Genomic DNA, 19,158 nt, shown 5'->3' with positions numbered 1-19,158 from the left:
CACCTCTCCAAAACAACTCCATTAACATGGATGGAGACCGTCACTGGAACATCTCACTCCACAGTGGAGGGAGTGCAAGCTGACCTTTGACCTCTCACCTTTGTCCGCGGGGTTCATCTGGGGTTGTCTCTGGGGTGCTGCCCTGCAAGCAGGGCTGTTATGAAAATGTAATCCCGTACATGTGGGACATTAAAAAAGCAAATAGGTCTAATGGCGCTATCTGCTCCTGCTTATAGATACTTCATCACAGATTTACTGTGTTTATACAATCTTTACAAAATCTGCTGCATTTGGCCTGCGCTTTGCTTTATCATGGTAGCACTATTGTTCAAAATGGAGTTATGTTTGAGCAATTTAACACAGATTTAGCAGAAAGAGTCCATATTCTGCGAAGTATGCCCTGCTGGAAACAATCAAAACTCTCAAACTCATGTTTTTCTTTTCAAACACATGCAAATGTTTTCAAGGAAAGTGAATGCATAGCAACATGTCCTGAATAAATCATTAAGGCCTGTATTCTCCTCATGAACTTTGAAGCAAATTGCATAATTTAATAGGAAATCATGCATTAGGGGGGAAAATTTCATTTGGATCAATGGAAGGTATTGATGTCAACAGTAATGGCTGGGCGGACTGTTGTAACCCAGTTTGCGACGGAGGGGAGGGAACGAGGTGGGGGGGGGGTGATAGAAGAGTCAGCCCCGTGTAGAGGCTCTTTGTCTGGGATGGACTACAGAGATGCGAGGCCTGGCCTGGTTCTGGGATCTGGAGGTCGGCCAGGGCTTGAGGGGGAGCCAAGAGTGCAGAAGTGGCCGATCGGTCCCATACTGAGACAAAGAGGCCTTTCTCTGGACCACAGGTCTGCGGCGGCCCGGGACTCGCACTGGGGACGTCAGACTACAAAAGGGAGGTTGACACACACACATGGACAGTGAACACACACATACCCTGGAAAGACAGAAGGGCACTCAGGAGCATATCGCTGTTGCATCTCAAAAAAAGTTTGTTCCCTTTCATAATTTCATTGGAACTAAGGATGATTAGCTTCTTTTAAGGCTTGAACAGGAAATGACCTAAATTTCTGTTTTTGTTGTAATGCTAATGTAATATAGTGATGCTGGTTTTGATCCAGGTATGCACTCACATCTATAGCATATTTATATGCACATGTGCATGTTCTTTTCAGTGTTATGTAACAAAGATTCATCTGGGTCACATGTCATTTTTGTGGGGGTAACTCTATTCTCTCTGCCTCCTCAATTCACCGACCCCCAACCCTCGTTCCTCTGCAGCTTGTAAACGAGGTGAGGTCTGGCCTGGGTTAGAGAAACCCAGTCCCCCCAGCCAGTTAATGAAGCTTAATTAGCTTGATTAAAGCCTAATTAGGAACTGGGAGTAAAGGGAAAGCAGCCCCTGTAAAGATGACCTCTCACCTTTGAGCTTTAGCCCCTTTTTCCCTTAGATCAGAGCAACCTGGGAAGAGGCACTAAAAGCCAGACGGCTGTGTGTTTGCGTGTGTGTGTGTGTGTGTGTGTGTGTGTGTGTGTGTGTGTGTGTGTGTGTGTGTGTGTGTGTGTGTGTGTGTGTGTGTGTGTGTGTGTGTGTGTGTGTGTGTGTGTGTGTGTGTACGTAGGTAGATGAGTGGTGATTGTGTCCTGTTGACAAAGAGCAGCCTCCTTTTAAAACAAAGCCATTTACCCATTTACACTTAACTTTTGGGCACATTTGCTGTCTAGATCACACAGCTCATGAGAGAACACGAAAAGGATCATTCAGTTCAAAAGTTTCTATGTGTTTATCAAACACATTCTCATTCCAAGATGTCACATAAGGCCATTTTGTCAGTGGATGTTTGTGTCTACATGTTTTGCTCTCGGTATCCTTTTGCATCTGCTGTTGACAGCAGTTATGTAATCAACTGACATACTCACCGGAAACATGTGCAGTGGATAGATAAATTATTGTATAGATGACAGCATCAAAAGAGTTGGACGAGAGAGGCCAGATGTATAACAACTCGTGCAAGGCTGCACAAGCAAAAAGAAACAGTGATGTTGCATCACAACAGCAACAACAGAAATGTTTCCGAGGACACGAATGGCTGAACATAAATCTGTATAGTCTGTCTCCAATTAGAAATAAATCCGAATCATGCTCTCTCAATGTTCTAACTGAAGTATACATACTGGTTTACTTGTGTGGATTTTTCCCTCCTATGTAAGTCTTCATATTAGGTTAAAGTTTGATCAGAACACTGCGGCTGTGACATAAGAACAATAGACTGACTGTATATGCTCAAATGTTATGGGATGAGTTACCATTTGGCAACTTAAACAGCTGATGTAACATTTTCACAATAACATATTGTGGGCAGCTGCAGAGCAACACGCATACCTGTTAACTTGTAAGAATACAGGCAATTCAAAGCTGCTGTGGCTTTCTGAATTACAGATGATTGCCCAAAGTTTATGAAACTGCCATGCTAGCCGCCATGTGAGTGTGCAGTCAGTCACTGTTGCATTGAGCTGAATGCTTAGCATGCTAACATGTGACAATGTTAACATGGTCATGTTTGACAAGTGTAATGTTAACCATGTTCAGCATCTTAGTTTAGCCAATAAGCACTTGACACAAAAAAATTGAATGTTGTGCTGTATTAATGAAGACTTGAAACTAGTGATTGATACCATAAAGTTGTTTTGAAAATGTTTACTGAGGTGATAAATCAAGTAAGTTAGACTTTACAATTAGACTTCTTTTTCCAGACGGTGGTTTTGCCTCCAAGAAGACAAAACGCAGGTTTAAGTTATTTTTATATTGGCTTTACTTTTCATACCTGGAGGCTATGTCTGCCTCTTTCATACAGTCTATAATTGCTAAAAAATCCTTGAAATCCTTGTCAGCAGACTTCACAGAAAATGACTTTTGACATTGGACACAGTTTGAACACCGATGCCAGTGAGAGACAACCATGCTGCTGTATGAATCATGAATATTTGTGCCACTGTGCTGATTTTGTATTCACATAGAAATTATTTTTTTTTTGGCAGGATGTGACAGGAAGGCCGCACTGTGTATCCCTCATGTGTTTATACGTATGTGTGTGTGCGTGTGTGTGTGTGTGTGTGTGTGTGTGTGTGTGTGTGAGAGAGAGAGAGAGAGAGAGAGAGAGAGAGATTCTGCGTGTTTGAGAGAGATTGTGCGTGCGCGTGTGTTTGTGAGGAAGGGATATCTGTGAAATGGCCGAGGTCAGACTGGCCTGGCGATGTGACAGTGAACCACTCCACCTGGTGTGTGTGTGTGTGTGTGTGTGTGTGTGTGTGTGTGTGTGTGTGTGTGTGTGTGTGTGTGTGTGTGTGCGTGCCTGAGTATGTGTGTGTTTTATAGCCTGTGAAATGAAGAATGGGGGTTTGGGTAATGCAGGGAGGGGGGCTGGGGTCATAATCAACCCCCAATCAACTCCACCCTACAACACACACACACACACACAGACATTGTCTCTCATGGGCCTGAGATAACCAAGTCAAGGGCCCAGGGGTCAAAGGTCAGGGCCCTGGCTCATAGGGAACACATGGAAGGGATAAAGAGGCTCTGGATTCCATAAAGCATGAGCAGGGACGGACTTATTTATGGCTGCACGGAAAACATCACAACCCGACTCCCTGCTCTCCTGTCCAGTCCACTCCCTCGCTGATGGAAAGAGGGATATAGTGAGAAAGAGAGAGAGAGAAGATCTTTTCAAACTGTTCTGCTTCTCTCTACATGCTGTCCAAATGGCTTCATCTCAAAGGCTCTCTGAAGGGGGCTCAAACTTTCCCTCACAAAGGAGAAAAAAAATGAGGGAACAGTCAAACACTGTCAGCCACAAACTGAATGAGTATAGAAAAGCCATGTGAGACTGCACTAAAACGGCGGGATATTGTGACAAGCAGTGGTTTTGATTTAGACCGCAGAAACTAATGGCGCGTTGTTTGCTTGCTAAAAAGCACATGGCATGGCTGGTCTGTGTTTGGTACGCATTAAATCACTGCATAGACTGACTCACACACACACACAGAATATTACCTTCAAACACGCGCCTGTCATTACACATCAGTTGCTGCACATAGATACTGAGTGTTCTATATTTTCATCTTTTTAAGAGTAATCTGTTTCCTCTACCGAGTCTCTGACTGTCAATTTGAGCTTAAAGTAGTCAAAGAGTCTTTGCAGCCATTTCACTAAGACATGATGCCATACATTCCTCTTTAATCTTATAATGCACAATGAGGCGTTCCAATAGAAGAAAATAATGGATGAGACGGAGATCCAATGGACAAGAGTCCATTGGAATTTTGGGGTTTACCACTGGAGCCTGCTGCCCAGAAGCTAGAGTTATCGTTGAAAACAAAGCAGTTATAAAGGATCTCCCTTTTTTTTCTTCACTTCTTTAATTAATCAAAACACAAAATAGGTACTCAGAGACACTCTGGAAGAGACTTTAAAAAAGAAAGAAAAATGCTGCTAAATGCACAGCTTTTTCTGAAAACAAAGAAAAAAAAGCTTAAGACAAGAGCTTGCAGGTGTCTAATTTTCCTTGTCTTATGTTATGTGCAAAGCAAAGTTGCCAAAATCTTTTTTTTTTTTTTTTTACAAAGAAAGCAGCTAGTGCTGGCTCCAAAAGTCACGAGATGACATCATATGCTCATTTAAATATTGGTGAAAGCACTCACACCACATAAAGTCAATTCAGACATGAGCATGGTAATATGGTGCTTGGCAAAGAGGCAGCCTGTAGCAGCAGCTCCCGTCGTGTTCTTTGTTTTCTCGCTCTTTGCTGCCCCAATTTCTCAGTTTTGAGATCAATAAAGTATATCTATCTATCTATCTAGTTAAACAAAACAGTGCAGCTTTAAAGCAACTTAAAGGAACTTGAATTTTCTGTTGGTGGTCGCTGATGATATCTATTAAGCATATTCTGTCTTTAACACTGCACCATCAGCTTTCTCTGATTTATAGAGTTTGGAGATCAATTTTGAAAAGCTGTATTTCTGGTGGTTGAAAGGATGGAGGACCGGCATGAAGAGAAAGGGATGCAAAACCTCTCTTCTACTTTTGCCCATAGAGGAAGAGTTTATAACACCGAACCAGGACACTTGGTGAGGCGTTGAAAGGACCTAAAGAGGTAGAGGAAACACACACACCGGAGAGTTAAAGACAGAAAGATATACACCAGGAGAAGAATGACTTGACAGTGGCCATCTGTCCTGCTTTTGGCCTTTTTACTGTAGCTCAACCAAGGGTGGTAAGCAGACACACAGACACACATCACGGTCATTACTATTCTGTCTATGTTCAGTCTGTCCCCTTTGTCTCCAGTGTGTGTGTGTGTGTGTGTGTGTGTGTGAGAGGTTGTGTGTGTCCATGGGTGTCGTCAGGTCGTTGGGCCTGTCACCTCGGAGTTCTGAGACAATAGCGGCGAGATAATGAAGACAGGAGCCAGTAACGGAGGCTGATGGAGAACAATGCAGCGGTAATGGCTGTGGAACAGTGAGAGGAGTTTACTGGTCCTCACTCGGACGCTTCCTTCCTGTCCTGCTTTATTAACACACAGGAAAGAAAACAACAACCCCCCATCCTCCTCCTTATTCTCCTCTGAATGACTTGAGTTCTCCTCCTCTCCTTTCTCTCTAATCTTCTCTTCAAATGTTTTTTTGCGTTTGATTGTCACTTTTCTTTTTGTTTACTCTTGCAAAACACTCCTCTCGTCTTGTTTGATTTACAATGAAATCACCAGAAAAATATGTTGCCGTTGTACTTTTCTGCTAACAATGGATATGTTAGATTAGAACATGATTATGTCGCTTATAAATTGAATGTGTTTTTTGGCACAAAAGCAACTTGGTTATCATATGTGGTCTTCACACTCTGAAACCTGGTTTTTATAATGTATTTAGCTTACAAACTTTAACTAAGTTTTCTTAAAACTTGTAGCCCCCCCCACACACACACACACACAATCTCTTACCTCCTCTGTCCTGAGGCCACTCCTAGTGTTTTTTTTTAAAGAATTTTCCCTTAAAGTTAAGCCTAATCATGATAAAGATTAAGTTATCCAAAAAAACAACTAAAAGATTTCGCTATGGTGAAAGGAGTAAAGAGAAGGACTTTTAAACAACTGAAGGATTTCTTAAGCAAAAATGAAAACAGTGGAAAGATAAAGAATCAGGAGAAATAACGACAAATGACAGTGAGTAAATGAAACGCTACAGATTAGACCATGCAGGGTTCATATTTGTGGTCAATGTCATTAGAGATTCGCCCACATCTCCCAACCAATGCTATTACATAATGCCAGAAATTAAAGTTATCACACACTTAAAAAAGGACTCCTTGCTGGGATTTTTTAATCTAAATTCTGTGAGAGTACTCTCAGAATGTTTGTGAATACGGCCCCTCCAATCTGTCTTCATTTTTCTATATTTTTTTGTTGTTTATGCTCTTATTTCTCTTCTCTTGTCTCCATCCCAACCTTCTCAACAGCACACAGGATGAAAACAGTCATCCTGTTCCCTCCCTCCTTTTCCTTATCACTGTGTTTTCATTCTCCAAGGGGAAGTGGGAGACCTCTTCAATATGGGATGCTGCATGCTGTTCGTGCCCCCCCCCCCCTTCCCGTCATGCTCTTCCTCTTCATCCCTTGTTTATCTATGCTCGCCCTCCCTCTCTCATTTCAAAGCACCCTGAGGTGGGACGGGAGGGGGAGTGGTGTGGAGGGAGGAAGGCCTCTCTGGGGTTACCATAATATCTTGGCTCGCTTCGAACTCATGAGCTTTGCTGACTGTTTTACCCAGGGCTGATAATGTGCGTGTGTGTGTGTGTGTGTGTGTGTGTGTGTGTGTGTGTGTGTGTACAGTCCTGACCCTTCCTCATCCCCATATTACAAAACACTGTCTGCTACTTCAAAGAGGATGGGATTGTTGCCCTTACACCCTCCAGAGAAACACAGACAGTCAGACATAGAAGCAGAGTGCGGGGTAGAGCTGAAACTTTCAGGATGTTGTCTTTGCAGAGGACAGGAGGTACCAGTGGGTGAGGAGGGTGGCGTGGTGGGGGCAAGAAATTTTTACACATTTTCTTGTCTTTATGCTTTGCCGCCTCTATTAAATGTCTGCAGATTCCTACTGAAGAGTTTGGACATCACAAATACAGAAATATGGCTCAAAGCAATTTATGGCAGCAGCAGACAGAGAAGAACATCAATATTGGGTCAATCACTAGAATGTAACATTAATCAGTGATAGGAACAAGTGACTTGAGCATCAGTTAAAAGGGACAGTTCACCTCAAATACATTGTTTTTCCTGTCGAGACGTCTGCCTTCTCTTCAAAATAACGGAACTAGCACTGGCACTGGACCTTAATATGAAGTCAGAAAGACAGAATTGTAATTTTAGTTAGAATGAAAATCACGTTGATGATATTGTTAATGTCTAACAACATTAGAATTTTGTGCAAGGATGTCAGTATTATGACATTTTGCAGATGTTGGGTTTGGTCTTCATACACCTCGAGTAAATGACTAAAAGAGGATGTTGGCCATTAGAGATTTGGAAGACAGTGGATTTAGGTTACTTAACAACACAACTTAAAACCCCAAAAAATATCAGCATCATCTCTTGTCAGTGTAATACTGAGAACAGTATTAGACATTATTACACAGAATTTTGGTCACTCAGTGTTACAGCCTAAATTCAACCAAATGTCAACATCTAACAACGCAGGTGGTCAGCTGGGACTCAGCTTGTAGTGCTCAAAGCATTTTTTTTTAAAAAAAACACACATTTGAAAACTCAACAGCAATGTCTCTCTCCAGAAATCAGGATTTTGTTGTGATCAGTTTCATGTGGGAACTATTTTCTTTCTACCAAACTATACCTGCCAGATGATTAGAAGGAACCCTGCATCTACTCATGGACAAGAGTCTCATGCTTGTGACTGGCGGGATGCAAACATTAATGGCATCCTTCTCGGCTGAGTTGTAACATTAGCTCGTTCAGTGGTGGTGAGTAAGCTGTCGATGAATGCCTCCACCTGCGCAGTTATATGTTTGCTGGGTGTAGTTCAGTAGAAAGAAAATAGTTCATGAAACTGCTGAAACAAGATCTGTGGGTTATCTTAAGAAACCAGGTCATGAAAGGGACATTGCTGTTGAGTTTTTCAAATGTAATTATTTAGTTCTTTGAGAACCACAAGCCCAGTGCCATCTAGTTCCATTATATTGGAGAGAAGACAGACATCTCTACGGCAGATTTTTTCAACACTCAGAAACTCACAGAAAAATGTCTAGATTGATAAATAGCACTACAGGATAGAGGAAAAAGTATGTACTTTAGATTTGGAGGTGAACCGTCCCTTAAAAGTTCAGATTCTCCTCCTGGGTGATTGTAAGGGAATTCATAGGCTGACATGTTCTGAGTCTCCTTGCAGTCTGACATGCTTTGAAAACCAGGAGGTATCTTAATCCGATGCCCCAACTATCTAAACTGGCTCTTTTTGACAATAAGAAGCAGCCATTCTACCTAGAGGTCCTTCTGGTCCTTGTCTAGACGCATAAGACCGGGCACAATGCAAAGGAAACTAATTTTGAGCTGCTTGAATCAATGATCTAATTCTTTCGGATACTACCCAAACATAATGAGCAATGAAAAGGGTTGGAACTTAGACCGAGAGCTTTACCCTCAGGCTCAGCTCCTTCATCACAACAATGTGGTACCACGCTGGCAGTACCGGCGCTAATAAGGAATACTTACATAACGGCTCAACAAAACCATAGCACAAAATACATCACTTTTACCAGTTAGTAATTTAAGTATTTTCTTGAGGACTGCAAACATTTGTCTGCCTTGATCTCTGTTGCCTCATGGTGCCAACTAAAACATGTGTGATCATTTTCAGCAACTTGGAGATGTGTTAATGCTGAGCTCTACCCACTGAGGCATATAGGCCCTCATAGACAAATGCATGAATGGAGGGATAGATGGATGGATGGGAGGTTAGATGTCATTTAGATCGTGAGACGTCGCTTCTGTCAGTCCCGTTCTTCACTTTCTCCACGCAGCGTGTTGATTGATAGCAGAAAAAATGATTTGGTTAAAGTTTAAACTAACATGCAGGGTTGACGCACCAACACACACACTCACACATACACACAAGCACAGAGTGTGCTAATCTCTTTAGCATCTCCATGGAGACGTTAGTGTGAAGGCTCCATGGGGGTTTAGCAGTGCCCTGTCCTCAAATCACTGAGGCTGGGACTGTGGGGGGAAAGCTATAGGCACTGGGCCATGAAAGCACGCCACTGTGTGTGTGTGTGTGTGTGTGTGTGTGTGCGTGTGTGTGTGTGTGTGTGTGTGTGTGCGTGCGTGCATGTGTGTATGTGTGTGTGTCCCTGCCTGCCTACATGCCCTTTTGCATTTTCATGAAGTTAATCCCGGCTCGGCCAAGCGGGTCTGGCTGTGCATAAATAATCACTTTAGGAGAAGTTCAAACAGCATCAGTATGCATGACCCTCCATCTCCCTGACACCAGCAACCAGGACAACAGGCCTCTGAGCCGTGGTTATCCTCTGGACCAACATGTCTGCTGGCTGCTACACTACTGGCGTTACTCCTCGTGAGGACGAAAGACAAGAGAAGGAAAGATGAAAGGAGAGGTAGGGTGCCAAGGCATGTTGCTGAAAATACAGAAAAACTGAGGGACATGATGAAACTGCTAAGGGCCAAAAGAAATATAGAATGGATTAAAGAAAGGAAGAATGAAAGGATGCATAAAGTTTGGAAACAAGAAAAGAAAGAAAGAAAAGAAGAAATAAATAAAAGAAGGAGAGAACAAAGAAAGAAGGAAGGAAATGGATGATTGGATGAATGAAAGAAAAGCTGAAGAGAGGAAGGTAAGAACAAAGAAAGAAAGGGGGAGAGAAAAAAGGTAGAAAGAAAGTCAAGAAAGAGATTTGGGGCTTAGAGGAAGATACCTCCCCATGGCCTCCGCTCTCTCTATTGGCCCACGGTTCGCTCCACTGATCTAAGCCCGGCTCCGCAGCTTTGTCCCAATTGGCCCTCCATGAGTCAAATTAGCTCCAATACCGAGAGCTTAGTTGGGCTTGAAGAAACAGCTGGCACCGTGTGGGGCCTCCTGGATCCAAAATGGCTGGCCATGTAACAACAGTAACGCTCACACTAGCCTACACATTCCTCTCCCACAGATATAGCTCGGTCCAAAGTGGGATATTTGAAACATAAACATGGGGATGTTATTCTGCTCCGTAATGGATGAAACAATTTCCCATGGTCCCACAGTCTGGATGGAGTGATGGCGTTTTGAGGAGTTCTTGGTTTAAAAAAAAAAGTTTCCCTAAATTGCAGGTTACTTTGTGTTATTGCTATTTAGCACATTTTTTCATGCAAATTGGCTAAACTAAGGTGAACAAGTTAAACACTGCACCTGCTAAACATCTGCAACATTGCCACTTTGAGCATGTTAGCATTTAGCTCAAAGTATAGCCTTCCAGTCTGGCCATTGTTTATGCTAATCTATGCTAATTTTAGGCGATCCCTGCAATATCATATATTTTGACATCTATTAGTTTTAACCTAACTGCAGGGTTTAAGGAAAATATATCAATACATCCATTTCCACTTTACTTCAGCACAGTTTTCACATCCAACCCTGATGTCATCTGAAATTATGCATTTTAAAATACCACAGCCCGATTCAACACTGCCAAACTGTGCTCTGCTCAATCCAACCATGACAGCATGTGAATAGTAACACTGTCCATGTTTCCTGTGTGTCACAATACTTACATTTATGTGGATGAAACTGTCAGGCTACGCACAGCCTACTGTAATCTGACTTGCACATTTAGTATTTTTCCAATGATGTTGCAACACTTTCTGGCGATCTGTGGGTCCCATGTGAGATAGCTCAAATACTCAATTTGCCAATACTATATTCGGCGTCATGTCTAATTGCTGAAATCAACAAAAGGCTATGTGACACAGGAATGGTGGGGAAGGATTTCAAACTGATGGAGGGGTGGAGGGATGATAGAGAAACAAAAAGAGAGAAATGGATGAAAAAGGAGGCAGAGGACAGAAGCAGAGAGTGGAAGGAGTCAGGGAACATGTGCTGCTGTCAGTCTTTCTTTTAATCCCCTTGGATTTTTTCTGCCTCCCTTTCCCACGTTCTCAGTGTTAATTGATAAACACAGGGAGGGAATGGGACCCCGTGACTAATCATTCTGGCTTCTGCTGTGTGCTGCTGCTGTGTGCATGTGTGTGTGTGTGCATGTGTGTGTTTCTACAGGTCATTGAAGTCTGCAGGCCCCACCGGAGTGGCACTGCTAAGAAACTGGCAGCATCAGCGGTCTGCTGCTGTCTCATGCCAACACCTTGTTGTCTGGGTTTTCCTCCAAAACATAACCACTTTAACCATGATCCATGAGCCAAAATCCAGTTTGTTCCATGATTCAGTGAATATTTCGTCTGTTTTGACTATAACTGTGATCAAACATGCATATGGACCCAATAGCATGCTTGTTTTCTGTTTCAGTTTGGGACTACAGAACATGTACCAAAACACACGTCTATACAAACAAACACAGAAGAACTCTGTTTTGAAAGCTCTTGCATAGAGCTAAATTACAGAATGTGAGATTGTGATATGTGCTCAGAATTCTCAGTGAAATTGTACTCTTTTCTTTGGGAAAATACTTGCTGGACCTCACACACGTGCATGTGTGAAACAAAGACACCCTTTCCAAACTTCTTTAATGCTACCATGCAACCATCCTTGTTCAATTCAAATTTCAGACCTCAAAATCTAATTTTCAAATGGGAACTTTTCTACACATACTACTACTTTACATTAGCTGCTACGAGCATAACCAGTGTGTTTTCATTCCAAAATAGTAAAATACTGCTGCTTTTTTTTGACACACTAAGCTGGCGGTCGGCTGTCCACCCACGTTTAGCTGATGGCGAGCATCTGCAGCCCGCATCGAGGTTCTGCCAGGTTTTGCGGCCCCTCCTGCCGATGGGTTCTGACACTGACAGTTCAGCTGTGGTGCAAAACCTTTTTTAGCATAAGTGCAAATAAAGGTGTGTTTAAAGTCAAACTAAACCTACACAGGTGGTCCAACATGCATGCCTAAATTCAAGTGTGGAGCAGGACTCGGCAGATGTCCTAACATAACAAAATGTCCACGCACAATACTTCCAATTCTGATCCCACCTAAACAACACAGCGATATGGCTGCATGAGATGGATTTTCCTTGCCTGCTCATGCATAAAATAAAAGTTCAGGTAAGCACTATAAAGATGACACTTCATGCAGACACTTCATGCAGATGGTAAAAGCATATGCAGAAAAAAATGTTTAAACAATTCTCTGCCTCATAGTCACTACGTTTTTTTTGCCATGAAAAGATGTTGGTGTTATTCTGGTAAGAAATGTGAACACATAGCATGATAAATACAAAAGTTATGACTAACTGGCTACAGTTCTGTTTTATACCAAACTTAATTTGTGGTGAGGAAGTCCAGTTTTCCTGGAAAAGGTTGATATACCTAGGGAGTAATAATTCTAAAGTTACAGGAAACCATTCGGTCTGAATCCCCCTTTATTAAAAAAAAGAAAAATCCCTCTTTTACTGGAACATATATACAATGACACATAATGTAAAGAGGTTTTACTTTCATTTCCCCCTTCTAAATCGCCATCATTTGATCGTCATATGGTGTCTTGTGAGAGAATATTATACATGTTAGTGCGGCCCATTGTTTTCTGAAAGACTAATGCCACTTGGCTAAAGGAATAATCTGACTGTGTGGTGGTCAGTGTCTGCACAGTCTCTGGCTCGCTGGTGAAAACTGGCCAATCACCGGTTACCTTCCCAACACACCCCTCTCACTCTCCCTCCTCTCTCTCTCTTTCTCTTTCTCTCTCTCACACACACACACACACACAGACTCATGAGTTGCCCCTGAGTCATACTCTCGACCACAGGACTCACACCAACGCGTACTACTCCCACTCACACACACACACTACACTGATTCACTTGCATGGCCTCACTGCTGACTCATAATCGGGAAATTAGCGGACAAGTTGGATCAAACATTCGATTCAGCAGTGAAACTCGAACAAAGCTTCAGCAAATGTTGTTTTGGTCCCTTTTTGCATCCTGAGCGGTCTTGTCTTTTTCCAACAATAAAACCCTCTGACCACCGAGAACAAAAGGAAAAACCTCAAATGAGAAGGAATTCAAGACCCTATTGTGCTTCTTTAAATGGTTCTGTGTTGACATGTGGACGGATAATTGATGTATTTTGTCTTGACGAGTGTGGCGAGTTGTTGTATAACGAAACCAATATATAACCTGCTTCATTAAGATTATTTCAGCACAGATGTTTGGACCAACATGAGGCTTGGGCTGAGTAAAGAGGGCTGTCGGACCAACAAAAACACACAGTTGGACATCAGGAAGACAGAATGTAGGACTGACTGGAACAAACAACAAAAATAAAGCAATAAAGTTAAGAAAAAGACTCATAGTAAGTCAGGATCACTTTTAGGCCTCAAACTATTTGTTTGTCTGCATGTCAGCGGTACAATCGAGCATCATGCACAGATGTTTTCACAGGAAACATGAAACTAAAACAAAACCACGGAACTGTTTTGACTTTTGCTATTTGATTCTTTGTTTTAGCTCCATGTTAAGTTTCGACCTGACCGCAATGCTATTGATACTCTTCCCGCTCAAACGGTCAGTTGACCCAAATAAAATACAAAAAAAAAAATTCTTTTTACTTATCTGTAGTGGTTTCTGGCCAGGCATACTTTGGGCTTGTGGTGCTTTGTGCTGAAGTTTTCAGATAACTGTCTCTGAGATTGCAGGGAAAAAAAGAACTTGGAAGGAATTTTATTTGTGGTGATAACAGCACCAGGACTACATTCTTTAAAAAAATCAAACAGCAAATTCTCTGTAAAGAGCCAGTCAGTAGAAAGTCATCCCAAGTCTCCTAAGGGACATTGTCAATTATGACATTCCCATAGTAAACATTTACCTGCTAAACACCAGTATACTAAAATTGTCATTGTTAGCATTTGGCACAAAGTACCACTATAGCATGGTCGTTGTTAAAATGTAATCTTTCATTCCATGCAAATGAAATTCCATTTGATTCACTTATAATTTGGGTGAACTGTCCCTTTAACTAGTCACTTTTTGCCCTGTCAGACTTCTTTTGAGCAACTACTTTCCAAATTTAGGCACTTAACTTGGTGGGTACAATAATAGTTTAAAGGGACAGTTCACACTCCCACCACCCCAATCAAAAATACATATTTTTGTTCTAACCTGTCATGCTTTTTATCAGTTTAGATTGTTTTGGCGTGAGTTTCCAACGATAGGATTATTATTTGAAATCTCTAACAACGTTCAAATTTTGCATGGTGCATTGGTGCATGGACAACAACATTATGATGTTTTGCAGACGTTGGGTTTCGGTCTCCACACACCATGACTAAAATCACTAAAAAAGGGACGAAAAAAGGACAACACAAATTAAAACCAACAAAATATCAACATCATCTGTTATTCACAGTCTACATTATACTAACATTGGTTTTAGACCTAATGAGATCTAATGACATTGGTGGCCATCTGGGAGATAACACTTGTAAAATCACCACACCATAAAACTATGAATAGAAAAACAATGAAACAGTGTTCAATTTACAGTAATATATTGTAAAGCACTGAACCAAAAAAGTAATTAATTTTGCAGTAAGAAAGTGTTGACATAATCATATTTCTTTTGTAGAATTAACAGATAACTTTAATTTAAACACAAGAAAACTGGGTCCATGTATCTTTTGGTCTTTTTCCTTTCAAAAACGGGTATTAAAAAAAGGAAAAAAATACGAATGGTTATTGGATTTTCGTTTTAAAATGCAAAATTAAAATTGAAATAAAAGGCGTTTTTCTTTTTCATGGTCAAAAGGGATAAGCGAAATTTACAAAAATGGTTTGATTTTCATTTTGTATTTAGAAACAAAAAAAGGCTCGTTTTTTTTTTTTTGTTTTTTTTTCATTTTCTGTGACCGGATGCAGCAGTGTGTCAGGGTGGATCTGCCTCCACACTACAGCTACAGCATGGCTCTGTTATGCTCCGCAGCCTCTCCCAGAGGCCTTTGAGAGTATTTCAGCGCACTCGCCCCTCCCCTGCAGAGGAGGCCTTCATGCACGCGCAAACTCGTAACTACGGCAACCGCTGAGGCCAGAGGGACGACATGGCGAACGTAACGATAAGAACGAAGTATCAGCAATAAAACCAGAAAAAGCGTATTTCATTTTACCTGTTTACGACTATATTTCAGCTAGAGACACGGTCTTTATTACACTAGCTGCGTATTTACAAAAAAGCAGTCTGCGTGATGCCGGTAACGTTGTTTCTGAACGGACGTTAGCATTAGCCTCATATTAAATTGTTTAGCTAACGTTAGCTAGCACATTAGCTTCTACAGTCAGATATAAGGTAAGTCTGTAAGCTAGCTGCTTAGCCTTTTTAAATTTGTCGCTGTACAAGCTCACTGACATGTTGTCTGTGTTGATACAGGTATTTTGAGAGCGTGAAGAAATCACCCCCACAACTGATACTACAAGCAGACGGCCGGGTAGAGGAGGGAGCCGGGGCGGCGTGTGGACTAAACACCCGAGGACCTTGGCCTTTGCAGGAGGGAGTCTTGCGCCTGACAGGGGGTCTGTAGCCGACCCTCCAGATGCAGGAGGACAGCGGACAGTCCGGTCATGTCTGTGAAGTAAGTCGTGTTTCACCTGCTGCACGTCTCTGCCTCTGCTGCACTGTAAATAACACGACGGTGTATGTATTTGATTATTGCTCCTGATAAACAGTTAAGCTCCATACATTGAGACTGTGGCTGGACACATTAGACCCGCCATAGTGTTGATTATTAATGGGACATACTGCATCTTCTTGAATTTCAAATGTTAAAAACTGGTGTTTTTCATGACTTTGATTTCAGAAATGCCTGACCTGAACATTTCTACGCACTGCCATCACCGAGGTCTTGCCTGGCCTTTCTGAGATGACAAAAGATATTCTAGAAGAGATGTTACATTCTCTTGGGGTGGAGACATATGATGACTTTAGGTTTATAGAGGAAGCTGATTTGCTGTCAGTGTTGAGGCCAATTCAAACCCCAAAAAGTCCTTGCTGCTTGAAAGCTGAGAAGTAAGTAAAGTATTGAATGAAAGATCAGTTAGAAATGTAACATTCACATGTGTTTTTGATAACTTTTTTGTATATGTGGGTATGTGTGTATGTTTTTGTAGGCCAGACACCTGGAAACAGCAGCTTATCTGTTGGTGAATCACCAGGACCTCCTACATTCTTCTTTCACCCAGCAGTTCATCCTCAACCTCTTCCAACAGCTGCCAAAGCCCTGATATCAACTGGGTGGATACCTTTGAGATACTGTGGAACAAGTTCCCAGAGGAGCTGTTGCAGTCACTGGAGAGAGGAAAACAACCAAGTCCACAAATGATGGTGTGCGAAATGGTGCGAAAAAGTTCCTGCATAAAGAAAAGACACTCCACTGATGTTGCAAAAAAGATGGTGGCAAGATATCCAAAATCCCTGCAAGATGTAATGGAGGGAGACGTGATAGGGCCAAGGCTCACGCTGTAGTCAAGCAGTTGCAAAATGGGCTTTCTGAAATGTCTGAAAATAACAGACGAGGTCCCTCCAGAACAGAGAGCAGCAATTCAAGACACTTATGGGTGCATCAACTGGGATCTAAAATTCCTGCCCCTTGGAGAGACCCTGAGAGGACCTGAAGATGATGTCTCAGCAAAGTGATAGAAATCCAGATGAGGTAAGACCTCTAATGAGGTTGACCTTCTACTAACTAAGTAACTAACTTATTACTGTAAGCGCTTAAGGTCTTACCTCGAAAATTACAAAAAAAACACATATGCTGAAATTGTTTTGTGAAATGTTTCAGGATGACGAGTCTTGTTTATATTTTGTTGGAATAATGTTTTTGTTGTTTGTTCTTTTAGGACAATCCTGCTATTCTTCAGGTCGGTTCATGCTGTGTGTGGATCGCAACACCGTACACGACCCCTCCTTCGCTTCTGCCATGTGCATGATGTTTGCGAGCTATCATTGCTTCAACATCCATTACCCATCAGAGCTAGCGTCAACACTGGAGTTTCTGCAGAGGTGTGTTGTTTTGGATTGGCTTTATCTAACATTTTCATTTTAGCTCATTGAAACCAATCTTAAGTGGGCGTTACAATGACTTAGTGGTTAAGGCAGTGGTTCTTAACTGCTCCAGCTACTGGGTCCAGATTTCTCCTTAGTCATACCAGGTCTGCATATAAGAAAAAATTAGCATATATTCAATTTTATTTCACAGAGTTGATTTTTTATTTATTTGTTTTATTTTGTCTCCCCTCACTTTACATTTTTTTGGCATTTTTTTCTCTATCTTTCAAAAATTGTTGGTTACTTTTAAAGAAAACAGGCCTTCAAAACCAGTAGGCCTGCCAAAATAAATATCCCCTAAAATTACACCAATTATAGCAGCCATAAACTATCAAAACAAAAGAAAGGTCCTTTCACACATCATGTGGAATTAACACGTCATGCATTTTCTCTAAGCCATTCAGGGTGGCTGAAGGAAAAATAACACTAGTTTCTAGCTTTCTTCTTCTTCTCTTTAATAAATATTGTTACTCTAATAACTATTATTATTAGTAATGCCACTTTTCTTTTCCTTCATTGGCTGCTAATTTGAAAAGATACATATATAAATAAATATATTTTCTCCTCCAAAGAGGGGTTTTGGTGGTAGACCTAAAAATAATAATAATGAAACCTTTTTCATTTTTTGCTGTTAATGAAACTATTTTATTATAAATACTTGTTTTTTTTCTATTTCCCAAGGTGTTTCTTCTCCATCAACACAGAGAGGGGTGCTAAAGTGGAGAAGAAAAACACATCCCGTCTTCACGTGAATCTGAGAGTCCTCACCTTTAAGAACTTACCACAATGTCTAAAAATGGACTAAACACAGTAATATGTATGGCATGTGATGATGTTCCGAAATTGTTAGTTTTATTGCGTATTACTCGTGTTCATGCCTGTGCCTACATTTGAAGATGTTGTTGTGTTTTGCTGCACCGTCTCTGGCCTAAGTGGCTGTGAATAACGGTTTCAAGTCCAATAGTGCTGAGAATGAACAATCCAGCTCCAAAAATATATTTGTGTCATTCTGCCACAAAGAAATGATTGTGTGGAAAACCCTGTTCGTTCAGTCCGAACAAGGAAATGCAGTAGTCCTTAAAATGTCTTTAAATTGTTACATTTTCACGGGGAAGAAATTGGGGCATTTTTAAGAGTTAAGTCTTTTCCTTTGGCTCTCTTTCACTGCTTTAAGGTGAATAAATTCTTGGAAATAGGAGATATTGGTTTTTTTTTTGTTGTTTCAAAAATCTTTCAGTATAGTAACTTTTAAGGTATATGTAGCTTAGCTTTTCAATTTTTTTAAATGCTTCATCCGTGTTTTCACATTTATGAGATGAGTCAAATATCAATTAGCTGGCAGTGCAGATTATATAAAATTATAGTGTTAAATCTTCCTCTGGTGTCTTGAAAGAATTTCTATCTTTCACCTTGCAAAAATCCTAACAGGCAATTAAAAAAATCTTAAGACAGTTTGAGTTTATATTTGAGACTGACATTAGATAGGAGTTTGAACAGGACTTAAAGCTTTTAAATTGTACTAAATTACTTCCACAATTCAATCGCAGTAATTAGATGTTGCTTATAATGTAAAACTCTTATCATTAATACTGTAAGACACTAAATTCTGAACAATTTTTGAGTAAAATTTGCAGAATAATTCAGTTAAATAATAGTCTTGTAGTGAGGCTTTTACAGTTAAACAATGTTGTTTGGTATGTTTGTATTGGTTTAAATAGCAGCCACATCTAATTCAGCAGAAAAGTGCTTTTGGATTTACTTGTTTTAAAAAAAATCCCGATGTTTTTACTAAAAAAAACTGGCAGCTGTGGTTGCTAGAATA

General features: G+C 41.0%; 1 long non-coding RNA gene across 1 annotated transcript; it reads left to right on the top strand.

Annotated features, from left to right (window-relative positions):
• Positions 1-15,183: 15,183 nt before the first annotated feature.
• Positions 15,184-18,519, top strand: LOC148187742 (uncharacterized). Its single transcript, XR_015778405.1, has 6 exons — positions 15,184-15,581; positions 15,663-15,864; positions 16,090-16,298; positions 16,400-16,941; positions 17,129-17,291; positions 18,018-18,519. It is a non-coding gene; the product is annotated as an uncharacterized LOC148187742 (long non-coding RNA).
• The last annotated feature ends 639 nt before the right edge of the window (positions 18,520-19,158 follow it).

The sequence above is a fragment of the Plectropomus leopardus genome, chromosome 13 (assembly GCF_026936395.1).
Source record: "Plectropomus leopardus strain MGB_pleo_1.0 chromosome 13, ASM2693639v1, whole genome shotgun sequence".
Taxonomy (NCBI): Eukaryota; Metazoa; Chordata; class Actinopteri; order Perciformes; family Serranidae; genus Plectropomus; species Plectropomus leopardus.
Note: the sequence above shows the minus strand (reverse complement) of the source record. Positions and strands in the feature narration are given on the sequence as shown.